The sequence below is a fragment of the Bidens hawaiensis genome, unplaced genomic scaffold (assembly GCF_021521415.1).
Source record: "Bidens hawaiensis isolate Kalapana, Puna unplaced genomic scaffold, B.hawaiensis_p1.1 tig00012997_1, whole genome shotgun sequence".
Classification (NCBI taxonomy): Eukaryota; Viridiplantae; Streptophyta; class Magnoliopsida; order Asterales; family Asteraceae; genus Bidens; species Bidens hawaiensis.
The window spans coordinates 128,638-143,583 of NW_027492087.1; the positions used below are offsets into that span (position 1 = coordinate 128,638).

At 37.2% G+C, this 14,946-nt stretch overlaps 1 pseudogene; it reads right to left on the reverse strand.

Annotated features, from left to right (window-relative positions):
* Nucleotides 1-9,971: 9,971 nt before the first annotated feature.
* On the reverse strand, nucleotides 9,972-11,146 carry LOC143542802 (cytosolic sulfotransferase 13 pseudogene; annotated as a pseudogene).
* Between the last annotated feature and the right edge of the window lie 3,800 nt (nucleotides 11,147-14,946).

The window sequence follows — 14,946 nt, forward strand, 5'->3', positions numbered from 1 at the left end:
GGATCCAAGATCCTTGGTTGTTCGAGGATGATGGATCCCAACATACGATTTGTTTGTCAGTTGTTATCTCCCCAACTTCTTGTTCTCCTATTGCTGGTTAGAGAACATGAATGATTGGAATCTTCGTGTCTTCTGGAATTTTCAGAGATGAGGCTAAATTTGCCAAGGCATCTGCCCCAGCATTCTCTTCCCTTGGTACCTGTACAATGCTAAACAATTCGAAGGATTTTGCTAATTCCTTCACAACATCTAGATATGTGATTAGTTTTTCACCTTTAACAACATATGAGCCATTAAAGTGGTTAGCAATCAATAATGAATCTATGTATACTTGAAGATACCTGATCCTCATGCACTTAGCTAATTGCAAACCTGTGATCAGAGCTTGATACTCTGCCTCATTGCTCGTTGCTTAGAACTCACATGCTATAGACTGGGGTAATATGTCCCTCTGTGGCGATTTCAGTACTGTTCCTCTTACAATAGAGGCTCTATCGGTGAAGAGTATTCAAGGATCCTTGGTCTCTTCTAGTTGTTGAACTTCTAGATCAGCTTCCTTTTGCATATCACTGCTGAAATCAGCCACAAAGTCTGCGAGTACTTGTGACTTGATGGATGTTCTTGGCTCGTAATGAATATCAAATGCACTGTAACATCCCCAAAATTTCGATCCAAATTTGACAACTTAGGAAAGTTGAGGGATCAAAAATAATATCAAGACAAGACATGAGAAAATATTTAATAAAGAATTATAATAAGGAAATAAAAATATTTACTAAGTTAAGTTTACTTACATAAAGGAAACTAATAAAACTCCATCCCACATTGGAAGATGTAAGAAAGTGGAAGCATTCCACCAAGGTATAAATAAGGGAAATAGAATCCATCCCACATTGGAAGTGGTAAAGAAATGGAAGCTCTTTATAAGAGATAGAATTTCCATAGTTATATTCTTTTATGAATATCATACACCAAGTGGTCCTAGCGGAGGGTGCGTAGCACCCGACGCGCACGCGCACGGGCTCGGGCGAGGACGAGGACGATGGCGATGGCGATGGCGAAGGCGAAGGCGAAGGCGAAGGGTGTTGGGCGCAATGTGGCGCTTTGATAGCGCACTTTGCACTTCGCATCACCGAGAGCCGCCTTAGTATTTTTGGACAACGAGAGTTAGACCAGATATGACAAGTTACTAAAGTACAGGGACTGAAAATGAAAAATAAATTTCAGAGACCCATCGCGCTACACGATGAAGTCCAAGAAGACGGCCATCGCGTACCGCGATGGGCCGTGATGACTCATGGACACGTGTCACATCCGGGTGACACGTGGCAGCATACCAGGACACGTGGCAAAATGTGTCAGACCACGTGTCGGTCGCGCTACGCGACGAAGTCAGGAAGAGGACCCATCGCGTACCGCGATGGGATCCAAAATCAGCTATAAATAAGAGGGGGTCCGGCTTATTTCATACACACCACAGCCGCTCTCTCTCTAAGTTACTTTCTCTCTCTACCTCGGTTTGCGTGCCGAACACCGTTTTGCATGCCACCGACCCGAAAATCATTACCTCGTAAACCGTGCCAAATACCCGACGTTTTTCTCGAAGTACGTACACGACTCGGCGACACGTGAATAACGCCTCGATTTGCGTGCCAAAGAAGGTGGATCAAGAACGCCTCGATAAACGTGCGTATAGAGTAGAAGTGCTGCTCGTATAAACTTAGAAATATCTAACTCCAAATACCCGTGCGAGGTAAGGGGTTCTGCCTAAGTTATTATTTTATTATTATGGCTTAGACCATAGTCAAAGTTATAGCCGAACCTTGATTACGAATAAGAATAATACAACTTTTATTGAGCAAATGTTATAGTCAAAATAGTATTCCTTTATGACTAAGAAATATAATACAAGAGATTATAGTTATGAAAATTAATGTTTCTTCTTGAAGAAGAAACTCAGAATAGACATTTCTTCCTGAAGAAGAAACGTAGCATTTGATTGGTAAATGAAGAAAAGGACTAAAGGTCCAAATGTTTTATATAAACAAATGCTTTTATCAAGGTTAAAAGCTATACGAAATAGACTAAAGGTCTAAAGCTAGATCGTTGATTTAGTTATTTATACAAATGTTATTCTCGTACTATAGGTCCGAGGTAACAAAACAAGAAGAAGAGAACAGAAAACAGGAATTAGTAAAAGAAACTGATTATAAACAGACAAGGTGAATACGACCAAACCTTTTTATAATGAGTCTGAATGTTTGCATAGGATTTACGAATCCTTAAAAACTTTTTGTACAGTAATAAGAAACGGACACTCTGATTAAGAGTATACATGTGTCTGGATCCAAACATACATGGTGACTCGGCATTTCCCCGAGGCCATGCATATCATCAACATGCCTCTGAAGGTCTACGGGACTGTTCAGAGAAATGATATTGTGTATATAATTAATTGTACATGGTACTTAGGGTAATTTGATCCCAATTTAGTTGGGTGCCTAATGAGTAGTCACAAAGGTATTATTGTTGGTTTCACAAAGGTATTAAAAAGAGATTTTAGAGTCAGGGTTATTCACCAGCTTTGTGCTGACGTATTTTTCCCACCCATGTTACAGGGATCCAAGAAAGGTTAGAACAGACAAGCAAGAAGGAATAGAATATTGGAGTTATTGTCATTAGATGCTATCTGATGGCTCAGATATTCTATTTCAAAATATTACAAAGAGTTATGTTTTATAAAGAAATGTATTCGAAATATTAAACGGGTATTTTAACCCGAGTTTTTAATAAGTTTTCAATATAAATATTTTAAAGACTTCCGCAATAAAACCGCAACTCTGATGTATTTACAAAACAGGTACCAACTAGTGGTCACACGCCTAGGCCCTAAACTGGGGTGTGACAGGCACTCAGTTTTACAGCCCACTTGGCCATTCTACCTGATAACTCTGGTTTTCTAAGGACATTCTTAACAGGATAATTAGTTATCAAAATAATAGCGTGAGTCTCAAAGTAATGTCTTAATTTAGTAGAAGCCATAATAAGTATAAGAACTGATATTTCTAAATGAGAATACCTGGCTTCTGCATCTAAAAGACTTTTACTTACATAATAAACGGGATGTTGTTCACCTTCGTGATCCTTCACAAGGAAAACACGTATAGCATTTCCTGAGACAGCCAGGTACAGGTATAAGGATTCTCCATCCACAAGCTTCATCATAGCTGGAGTTGAGGATAAGTAATCCTTCAAGGCTTCGAGTTGTTGATTCTGAACGAGGATCCTTTATTTTTGTCAGGGGATTCTTGCTTCGTTTGAGTCTGTGACAACTGCCCAATCCGACCCGACCCAGGTACCCGTTTTCGAATCTGATTCTTTTTATGATTTAAAATTTGATTATTAATCTTTGTAAATTTAACATTAAATAAATCATATATATATAAATATATTTTTATATTACTTACTAATAATAATAATTTCTTTTCCGCCGACCCGTCCCTTTCTTTCTTCTCTCCGCCGTCCCGCCTCCCTTTTTCTCTCTTGTCGCCGTCCCGCCCCTCTGCTTAACCCTTAAGCCTGGAACCCCTTTTTCTCTTAACTCTTTGCTTGTCCTTTGGTTCTTCCCGCCTAAGGATGTCTGCGCAGCTCCACACGCCAGACTCCTTACAAGGAAACCTGCGTGAAGACCAGCTGTTCCTGCGATACGCGAGGCGAACTGTTCCCGCAGCGCGCTAAGAATGGTAGTTCTTCCCATGGCGCGCTAAGGATTATAGTTCTTCCCGCGGCGCTCTAAGAATCGTAGTTCTTCCCGCGGCGCGCTAAGGATTGTAGTTCTTCCCGCGACGCGCTAAGGATTGTAGTTCTTCCCGCGGCGCGCTAAGGATTGTTCTCTGTCTGCCTTCGCCCTCGCGCGCGCTCGAGTCTTCTCGCGCTAGACCTTAAGTCTTTTCTTCAGTTTTTGTCAGCCTGTATGCTTTTGAAATATCTTATCTTTGTTTTGAGCACTGTAGGTCAGTTCTGACATCTGTCCGAAAAGCCACTTTCGGCGCAGCATGCGCACCAATCCTATTGGTTGACAGAAAAAGTGACTGACATAATCTTTCGAAATCTTCTTTTGCATGTCTTGAACAGTGCTTTATCTGACACCTCCCATGCTTTGATCTGTAACCTGTCAGCTTTTCCCCATCCCCCTGCAGCTGCCACCATATCTTTTGATATCTTTTGCTTTTGGTTTCTTGTGCTTTTTAATATCTTTTGCTTGATTTGATAAGATCTTTTCCCCTTTCAAGGGATTGTGTTCCCTTGGGTTTTCCTATAAATTAAGCTAATTTCTTGTTTATTAACAATACACACACTACACTTAAACACTCCCCAAAATCTCTCTCCCTTTGCTCTCTACCGAAGATCTTCAGCGACGCCACTCCTCTCTTTGCCTCCGTTTTCTCTTCTGTTCTGCCCAGAATCTCGGTAAATATAAATATATATATAGTTGTTTTAATTTGTTTAACTAGCAAATCGATACTTACTGCATATATTCAAGACATAAAAACCAATCGTTAAACCAATAAACTCTTATTTATAGGTTAACTTGTGCTTGTTTAAAAGTTGGTTCTTGCATTATCTTTCATCGCACCGTTTACAAGTGAGTAATCTCGTACTTAATCCCCTTTTATTTTTAACGTTTTGGGATGTTCATGTGTTCGTACAACTTGAGTCTTAAAATTGTTTATGAAATTTATGTGCGCAAAACCCCATGTGTTATGGACGTTTACTTGGCTGTTTATTTGTATGTGTGAATCATTAACCGCTTTGTTCGGCCTATTCCGAAGTTTTCATGGATCCATTAGATGAACACGGGAGACCTATCGTTTACGGTTTTCTTGTTTTGTTTACACATGCACGTATGATTATTCGTTTTTGTGCTCAATTGGGAGCACGGATTAAACTATGAGCTATGATCTATTTAGGCTTGATCACAATCTGATTACACCCTATGATAAACCCCAGTTAAGCACATGTTGCGCGCAGTGTTTGTTATTATCTATTTATATCTATTAAACTTGATTTCTCACCGACACGCAAGTGTTGACGTTTTATTTTAACACATGTTCAGGTTTGCTGTAGCTGCTTTTGGGAATCTCAAGGACACGTAGGATGTTTTCTTTTTCTTTGGACCTAGATTAAAATGTAACAAGACAAATTATGTTATTTGAATATTTTGAGTTATGATATGATTTATGTTACTTTACGATTTGTGTTCTGCGCGTGCGCAATGAAAATGTATTTATTAAATATTGACACCCAAATAGTGTCGCGAGTAATGAAACAATACGTGGCGCCCCGATGTATAATCCGCCATCGGTCGGGGTGTTACAGAGTCCTCCAAACGATCCTGGATCCTCTTGTCATCTTCCAACCGTATGAATCTGAGTGCCCTATTTCTGACTTCATCTAGAGACCTGCAAGGAGTCATCACAAGATCATCATAAAAGGGGGAGCCCCTCTGAAGTCCCATCTTGAAGGCCTCAACAGCAGTAGCCATGTCAAGATTAGGAATTTCCAGAGCTTCCCTATCGAACCTCGTAACAAAATCCCTAAGGGATTCATCACTTGGTTGGATAACTCGATAAAGATCACTAGTTAACTTCTCGAATTTCCTGCTACTAGAAAATTGAATGTTGAACAAGTTAACTAAGTGCGAAAAAGAAGTAATTGAAAAGGGAGGAGTACTTAGCAACCATTTTAATGCAAATCCTGTTAGTGTGGATCTGAAACCCTTGCACAGACAAGCCTCCTTGAGTCTCGTGGGGATTGGATTGATCTCCATTCTTTCCTTGTATTGGGCTACATGCTCTTCAGGATCAGTGGTACCATCGTACACTTTCATGTTGGGGGTTCGAATGCGTTTTGGGATCTCTGCGTCACATATTGGTGGAGCAAATTTCGATAGTTTGTGGCTTCCTTTTGGTATCTCAGGAATTGGACGGATCACCCCTGGTACGCTGGATATCATATCCTTGAGTTTCTGTAGTTCCTTAGCTATAGCTTGGTTGATACCTGCATCCTGCATGGAACCACGGTTAGCATCTAAGGATATAGGATCACACAAGTTACCTCTTTGTTGCGTGAAAGTCGGCATGCCAGAAGAGTGGCTGATGTAACAAGCGTCTGCTACAAGAGTTGGTCCACCAGAAGCTATGGTCTGCATGGGGATTATATGTCCTTCATGGATTTCAGAAGATAGTTGGTGTTGAACTTCTAAGGATCCTTGGCCCTGGTAGAAGGATCCTTGAGGCTGGGAGTTGTAGGATCCTTGGTGATACACCCCAGAGGACCCTTGTTGAAGGATTGATGATCCTCTCTGGAACATGGAGGATCCTTGGACCTGCTGACCCATCGATCCCGGATTAAGAACTGAGGATCCTTGCTGAAACATCGAGGATCCTTGAATCTGCTGACCTATGGACCTCGGATCTAGAATGGATGATCCTGAGTGAAAGGTCGAGTGTTCTTGAGTCTGTTGACCCATGGACCCCTGCTGAAGGATAGAGGATCCTTGCGGGAAGAATGAGGATCCCTGAGCTTGCTGACCCATGGACCCTTGTTGGAGGATAGATGATCCTTGCGAGAAGAATGATGATCCCTGAGCTTGCTGACCCATGAACCCTTGTTGGAGGATAGATGATCCTGGCTGAACCAACGAGAATCCTTGAGTCTGTTGACCCATGGACCTCTGTTAAAGGATAGATGATCCTGACTGAAACATTGAGGATCCTTGAGCCTGTGGACCCATGGACCCCTGTTGAAGGATAGATGATCCTTTCGAGAACTGAGCCATGGATCCTGGACTGGCGAAATCCAGCATCCTGGGCATCAGAGGAGTGTGATCCTCCGTTGGCCTCTTAGTCTTCTTGAGATCTTCTATCTCATGAAGGATCCTCTGGTTGATATTGTTCTGCTGCTCCATATATGCTTTAACCTGCGAAAACATAGATGAAACATCATTGTTAGTATTAACCACCGGCGCAATAGCAGCAACGGTTTTAGAGCTTTGGAAGACTGGTTGTTGCGTCTTGCCCCCAGCAGCAGCAGCCCTTGGTGCTCCCGTGATTGGCGGAGGCATCGGTGGCAAAGTCCTTAATGAGAGATAAACCGAAGACGGCATGGTTGATGAAGCAGAGGTTGATTGAGAGGCCATTGAAAGTGATATGAGTATGAAAGGTTGGAAACTGATTGGGAATAATCTGGATTAAGCACCAATTGCCCCACGGTGGGCCCCAAATTGTTTTGGACAAAAATCTGCTAAGGATCGAGTATCCAAATCTGTTAAGTGAGGTAAGGTGCTAACTCGATAATGACAATTGTGTAATCGTAATATTGGTGAACACAAAGGTTTGATCACGAGGGAAAAAGCCCTTAACCAAGATAGTCTTACTTCGGTCAAAACTTATCAAGGTAATCTTTGGTAAAATAACTCCGGTCAAGGATTAATAAGATAATCTTTGGTCGGATTACTTTAGTCAATGATCAACAAGGTAACCTTTGGTCGACGAGTATATGATTATCGTGATCTCCGGCACAAAACCCCCCGGACGGTGAAAAGTATCACCGTCGATTATATTGATGATAAAAATCGGGTTACAAATGTTGTGGAGATATAGATCGATGTTACAAGAATTGCTAATGTGTACAGAGAGAATAGTGAGTTCAGCTCTGAGTGTGTGTGAAAAATAGTGAGTTCTCTAATCGATCATATCTCAATTGTTTATAAAGAAAATAAATACAACTATAAGTCTTATCTTTAAGGCATTACTCCACTAGCCACTCCCATCACTTTGACCACGTGCCATAGAAGTCCAGTAGCGAAATAAGTGGATGACTAAGTCTAGGAGCCGTTAATGTTGATAAATATCAACATTCATATGAGAAACACCGTTAACAGCACCAAATACCGAGGATCCATGATCCTGACACAGCTCTGCAAATCTTCGGAAGGATACTTGATCCAGACATGTCTTCAAGAATAACATATCCTTAAGACTCAGTTATTTGTGACACAACAAGAAGTCCTATAAATGCGCCACATTCCCACTATCTTCATCCACGACTTTGACCACGTGTTTGACAAGTCCAATAGCGAGATATCCGGTGGAATAAGTCTTGGCGCTGTTATACTTATTAAATAACAACCTACACACAAGAAATAATTGTTAATAATACCAATTACTGAGGACCACTGATCCTGACAGGATCTGTCTAAGGATAACTGATCCAAGAACATATGTCAGGATAACGTATCCACAGTGTCAAATTTCCGTGCCCTAACAATATATATAAACATAAAACATGTACAAAATAGATAGCAACTAAACTGAACAAACCGATTTCAGCAAATTCCCGTCGGTTCGTTGTAAACTGGTCCACTCGGTCCAATTTGACTAAAGATAGTCAACAAAAAATAAGTTTAGAAAGATAAGTGTTCTTGCTTTTGATATAAGCTTAATCGTAGTGGTTTAACTAAAAGGTGTAAAAGGGATTGGCACGTCACTACCATGTATATACGGGGTCTCTCAGTAACTTTTTCCTTAATAACACGTAAAATGACAAAAAATACACAATTACTTTTTAATCTTTTTTTAATAAAAATTGTAAGTTAAATGGTTATTGGTCAAATAATAGGCCAGCCCCACACCCAAGCCCTTGGCATCCAAACCCTCACACCATACGCGTTTTGATGTTTGGTGCGTTATGTCGTTGATGTGGATAGGGGCATTAACTCGGATGGTTAATGAAAAGTTCTACGTATTTCTAAATATATCCGCATTAGAGAAGAACAATAGAAAACTTTGGATATATATAGAAAACTACCTTACACATGATTTAACGAAAAGTTCTAAGGGCGCGTTCGTTTCACATCAGGGAATGGAATTGGAATTGGAATTGGAATTGGAATTTGCATAGGATTGAAGTTGAAAGAATTGGATTTAGAATCTAAACATTCCAATAGGAATTGGAATTGGAAGGAACTGAAATCTAATTTCATTCTTGATGTGTTCGTTTGACCAATGAATTGAAATCTATCACCACAATTGAATTAAAATCGTTTTTTTTTTAACGAGGATAATGGCGAAAACATTTTAGTTTTTTAGATTTTTTGTCTTTTTATATATATTTTGTGTTATGATTTTTTTATTATTTTTTTAAAATTTTTTTATATGGGTTTCTATTAAGATCAAAAATCCCTTAAAAAAATATTCGAAGATAATAATAAAAAATTCATAACTCAATATATAAATTAAAAACAAAAAAGTAAAAGAACTAAAATGTTTTAATCGTTGTCCTCGTTTAAAAAAAATCTCGAGAAAGGATTCCAATGAATATCCTTAAATTCCTCCACATTTTGGAAGGATTTAAAATTCCTTTATTTAAAGGAATTGAATTTCAATCTAATTTCAATTAAACTGAACACACCAAAATGAAATTATGATTCCAATTCCAACGAAACGAACATGCCGTGTAGTGAAATTTTAATTCCAATTCATTTGAATTCCCACGAATTCCGTGAAACGAACACACCCTAAATGTATCAAAGATTACGCCTATCTTAAAAGATGGAACAAATAATTGTTGATAATAAGTTTGTTCGTTGGGGTGTGGTAGGAAACGACGTTAAGCACCACTTGATCGCCGATGTGGCTTGCTTTTTGCATAGACTATGCCGTCTCCGGCGTTACGCCATGCCTGGGGCGTTGTTTGGTGTTATTTGCCTCAGATGTTAACGGACAGAGAGAAAAAGGTGAGGCGCTATGGTGACGTGGCAGCCAGCTCCGACGTGGATGATGAATAACGTCGATCAAAGTTAACACAATGAACAGCCTAATCAAATTTGGTGGGTTATAATTCTTTATTTTATTTAAATATGTTTTATACTTTATATAAGAAACTATAAAGAAATTGAAAGTAGCACACACATAATTCCATATGTTGGAAGTAGCATTAAAAATAACGAACAATTTCACTCATAAAGAAAATGGACTAGTTTTTCTACACACGATATGTTTTCTAATACTACATAATATATTATATGGTTAACCATGATTAAACTTATGAACTTTATTAGTTAGGGAAGGATATATCCAAACCACGAAACTTTTCTTGAGTGATTTCATCTAGTATATGATTCATTTCATTGGTTAAATGTTTCTTCCAATCTCCAACTTTACCTTCCCTAAAGAACGAGTCATTAGGTAGAGCTTTCACCAAATTTCCATGCTAATTAACTACAAAGTCTAACAATTTATTGCACTGCGCCTTCAACCTCTTCTTCTTTTGTGAAGGGATAGCCCAAAAACTCTGCGAGTCGCTTCACAATATTTGTGGTGTCGATTGTCATCTCTTCGTACGTTAAAAATAAGACTTTTTGGGGGTGCTCTAAGCTAAATTTACGATATCCTCTCACATGTTCCCAGTACGGTCCATGTGGCGTGATACCTTTAATAAACAGCTTAAACACCTCCTCAAATGTCATTAGACCAAGAGATTTATCTCTCACATCTCTCAATCTATTCGCAAAATGAAACAAAGAGACGAAAACATCTTTAGGGTTTCTACATAAATAAACAAAACGACAACCTGAATCAAGATTGGATTGAGGCAATGAAGTGTATGGTATATGGGTAGAGAAAAGGTGGGGTGAATCTCCATTTGTGTATAAAGAAGGGTTTCTAAAAAATCCGACGGTAATGTCCGGTGCACATGCATGGGGGTTGGAGACAAGTAGAGGGTGCGTTGTAAGATTGTAATTCTTATACTGGTTCCTCTTTACCAAAGCATATACGAGTGCCTTGAGCCACGTTGTACCAGATTTAGGCGCAGTGGCCAAGTAGATATCACTTGGAAGAGCTTTGAACGTGTCTTGTATGGCCATCAAAGCTTCAATCGGGCTTATAGGACCCGATTGATACCAAAAGCCTTGATACATGTATAGATCTTTGGTCATCCAACCTTTCATCTTTGGAAGCATCGCAATCCTATCTTTGTATCGGTCAAGGGCCATATTTATCCTTTCTTCATCATCGTTAAGTTGAGCAATAGGAGGAGGAGAGGACGAATGAGAAACCTTAGGAATCGACATACGAAGATTATTTGTGTGAAATCATATGATAATTTTCTTATTTATAGACCAAAATAATTCTTATTTATACTTTTCTTAACTTTTATTTTCCATGCATGGATAACTCATGACTAGTTTATAAGTGACTAGTTTATAGACTATAAATATTTCTTTTAGTTTAATTTTTTATATTTTATTTAAAACCATTCATAATGCATTATGTATAGTCTATAAACTAGTCACTTATAAACTAGTCATATGATAGGTATGTAAGGAATAAAATATTTTATAAAATCACAGGAATAGATTGTATGTGATTACTGATTAGTTTATAGATTGAAATAGTTCTCTATTATTTTGGAGCATTAGTTTATGCCCGTGTATTACATGGGTAATTGTTGAAAAAAATAAACTTTGACCATTAAGTGAAATATAGTTAACAAATTGATCGTATATTGTTAATACAGTTACAATTAAATTAAAATTACAAAAAATATATAACTAAGATTACACAAATATGTTACAAATAGGTAAAAACTTTCTTTTACATTACATTTGTGATTGTATTAGCAGGTATACACTATTTATCAAAAACAAAATTTTTAGTTCATATCTGCTTGTAACTCTTAATAAAGTAACATGTATGCATGCTTATAACTAGGGATGAGATCGGGACCGTACCGGTACCGACCAGTCCCGGTCCCGAATTTCGTGGATTCTTGGTACCAGTACCGGTACCGAAATATTCGGTTCGGTACCGGTACCGGTACGGGACCAGTTTTTAAGGTAAAATTTCGGGAAATACCGGTCCCGTACCGTACCGGTACCGGTACCGAAACTCAAAACGTTGGTACCGATTCGGTACCGACGGTACCAAATCGGTACCGATTTCGGTACCGGTACCGGTACCAACTGGTACCAGTCCCGAATTTGCCCATCCCTACTTATTACTCTAGATATAGCTATATATAGTTGTCCGTGAGACAAAAAAGGTTCTCCAAGTACATACCAACTCTATATAAATGATAATATATATCCATGATACTAATAAAAAAATATTCATACACATAAAATATCATAGTTTTTAATCAATTAATATGATGTCATTTAAGAACACCATCTCATGTTTATCCAAAAAAAAACATGATTATCCCAAAAACCATAGACCTAAACTTTGATGATATAATATCCTTAAAATCTTAACAATTTGAAAATGATTGATCATTATAAATTTGTTGTCATTAATATTCTGTGGACAAATTTTTAATTGACTTTATATTTTACTATTAAAATTTCTATAATCAAGCAACATAAAAATCAACAATTTAAATATAACAAAATGATTTGTTTATTTATATGAATATAATTGTCAGGAAAATACAAATTACATACTAACATTAGAACCATGTTCAAATAATAGTGATTATTATAAGTTAAAATAATATTAGAAGATTTAAAGTTGCATAAAATGAAGGTAGTGATTCTTGTTTATAATCGTTGAAAGTAGGGCTGCCACTTTTACCCGTAACATGAAACAGCCACCCAAGAAAACCGGTACCTGAACCCAAACTAACCTGACCCGAGAAACTCGAACCCAAGAAAATACTAACTCGAACCTGAACCGAAGTAATTCAGGTTGGTTCTTGGGTCTGAATTATAGGTTTCAGGTCAACCCGAAAACTTTTAGTTTTAAAATCATATGTATTTTTAGGTATTAACGGCTAAGCCTTAGCTGCTGATGTTATCAGAATTTAGTCCCAGTCGATTGTTTCTCATTCCACATATTATGAATCGAATGTTTATTGTTTATTATTTTGAATATATAACATAATAAACACTTTAATTAACACTTCATAATTCACTAATCATCTCTTGTCAATCCATACGAAGAATACTTATTATATGTAGTAATGGATTCAGTTGGAATAAACCTATAATTTTAATGTCATATATTGAAATTACTTAAAAGATAAGGATCATATATGAAAATTGGTTGAAAAAAAAGGTGAGGAGGGCTATAATCTTGACAAGTGACAAAAATGGTAGTCTTTTATTAAAATAGATAGATTCCTAACTCATTCCTCATAATTATGTGAGGGGAATTGGTAAATTATAGGGTGAAGTTTTGAATGGTTGTGAGTGTAAATTATAGGGTGAAGAGAGAAATGTAGTGTTTTTTTGTAAATTTTTGAAAACAAAGTTTGTCTCTATTTATTTTTTAATATTTGTTAAATTGATTGTGAGTAGAGAAGAGATAACACTGTAATAATAAAAGTATAAAATATATTATTTAATTAAACAAGAAAAAGAAATGTAGTGTTTTGTAGTGTAATTATAGAGATAGAGATGGATGACGGGCTATGAATACTCTTAACACTTATTGTTCATACAGATTGCACAAGACTTCACTCCTATAGTTCACTCAGTTTATATAGTGGCAAATATACGACCGAGTGTGAAAACCAGCTACTCATGCAAGTAAAATTATGCAACTTCGATAACTTAAAAGATGAAAAAAACAACATGTGCAACCCATAGCTTCTTATATATTGATTTCATAAATTCAAATAAACGACAATCCATCACTCATAACAAAGAATTTACGAAAAAGAATTAAAAAAGAAATAAAGTCAGTGATGGATCTTGGAATTTTAATTCATGGTCTGAAAACCCACTTTGTGCACCTCTACACAAGCAAGGTTTGGTGATACGATTACTAATGGATATTAATAATAATAATAATAATAATAATAATAATAATAATAATAATAATAAAACTATGCATTTATAACATATTATTGAATTTTTTCTAGAAAGGCCACAAAGTTTGCATCTCTTTCTGAAATTCATAAAAGCCACAAAGTTTTCTTCTTGTTAAGTGTGTTTCCAAGATCCTTGGGATCTGATGCATGCGATGGAAGATTTGTGACCCCCATGGCCATGAAAAACGATCTACACTACACCGGTTTCGTTCTTATTTAAATCGACCCGGTTTGAAGCCATTTATCAAAATAAATATTTGAGTTTGTTTTAACTGAAAAGACGTAAATCTTATATTAAAGTTGTTTTAACTTTAAGAAACAAAAATAAAAACCAGGTTATCCCACGAGTTCATTGGTTAGGCTGGTTGAAATAACCAAGGTTTTCGTTTCTAATTATGCATGGAAATATGCATGGTTCGGTTTGGATATCGTTAAATCAGTTAGCCCTGCCCGGGCTACAAAAACGAAACCAATTTAAAAATTGGCAGTATTAAACTAGTGATTAAAAAATGATGTGGCGGCCGTCTCCGACGTGGATGATGAATAACATGAACAGCCTAAACAAATTTGGTTGGTTATAATTCTTCTTTTTATTTAAATATGTTTTATACATTACATAAGAAACAATAAAGAAATTGCAAGTAGCACGCTGTGTTCCCGAGTCTTATTTAAAGAGGGGAGGGGAAGGAAAGGAGAAGAAAAGGTGAATGAATCATGTTCCAGAGATATTTTAAGGGTGGGAGGGGATGGGAAGGGAGAGAAAATACTAGAAAATTTAAGTGTATAATCATCTTTTCAAATTGGAGAGATTATGAGAGAAAATGTGTTTGTATAATTAATTGTCTATTAACTCCTACATTTTCTTTCCATTTCCTTCCATTTTCATTAAACTCGGGAACACGAAATAAAGTGACACATTTTCCTCTCCCTCTCTTTCTTTTCTCTTTTAATTCTCCTCCTTTTCTTTTCTCTCCTTAAATGAAACTCGGGAACACAGTTAGCAAGTAGCATTAAAAATAACGAACTTCACTCAAAGAAAATGGACTAGTTTTTCTACACACGATAATA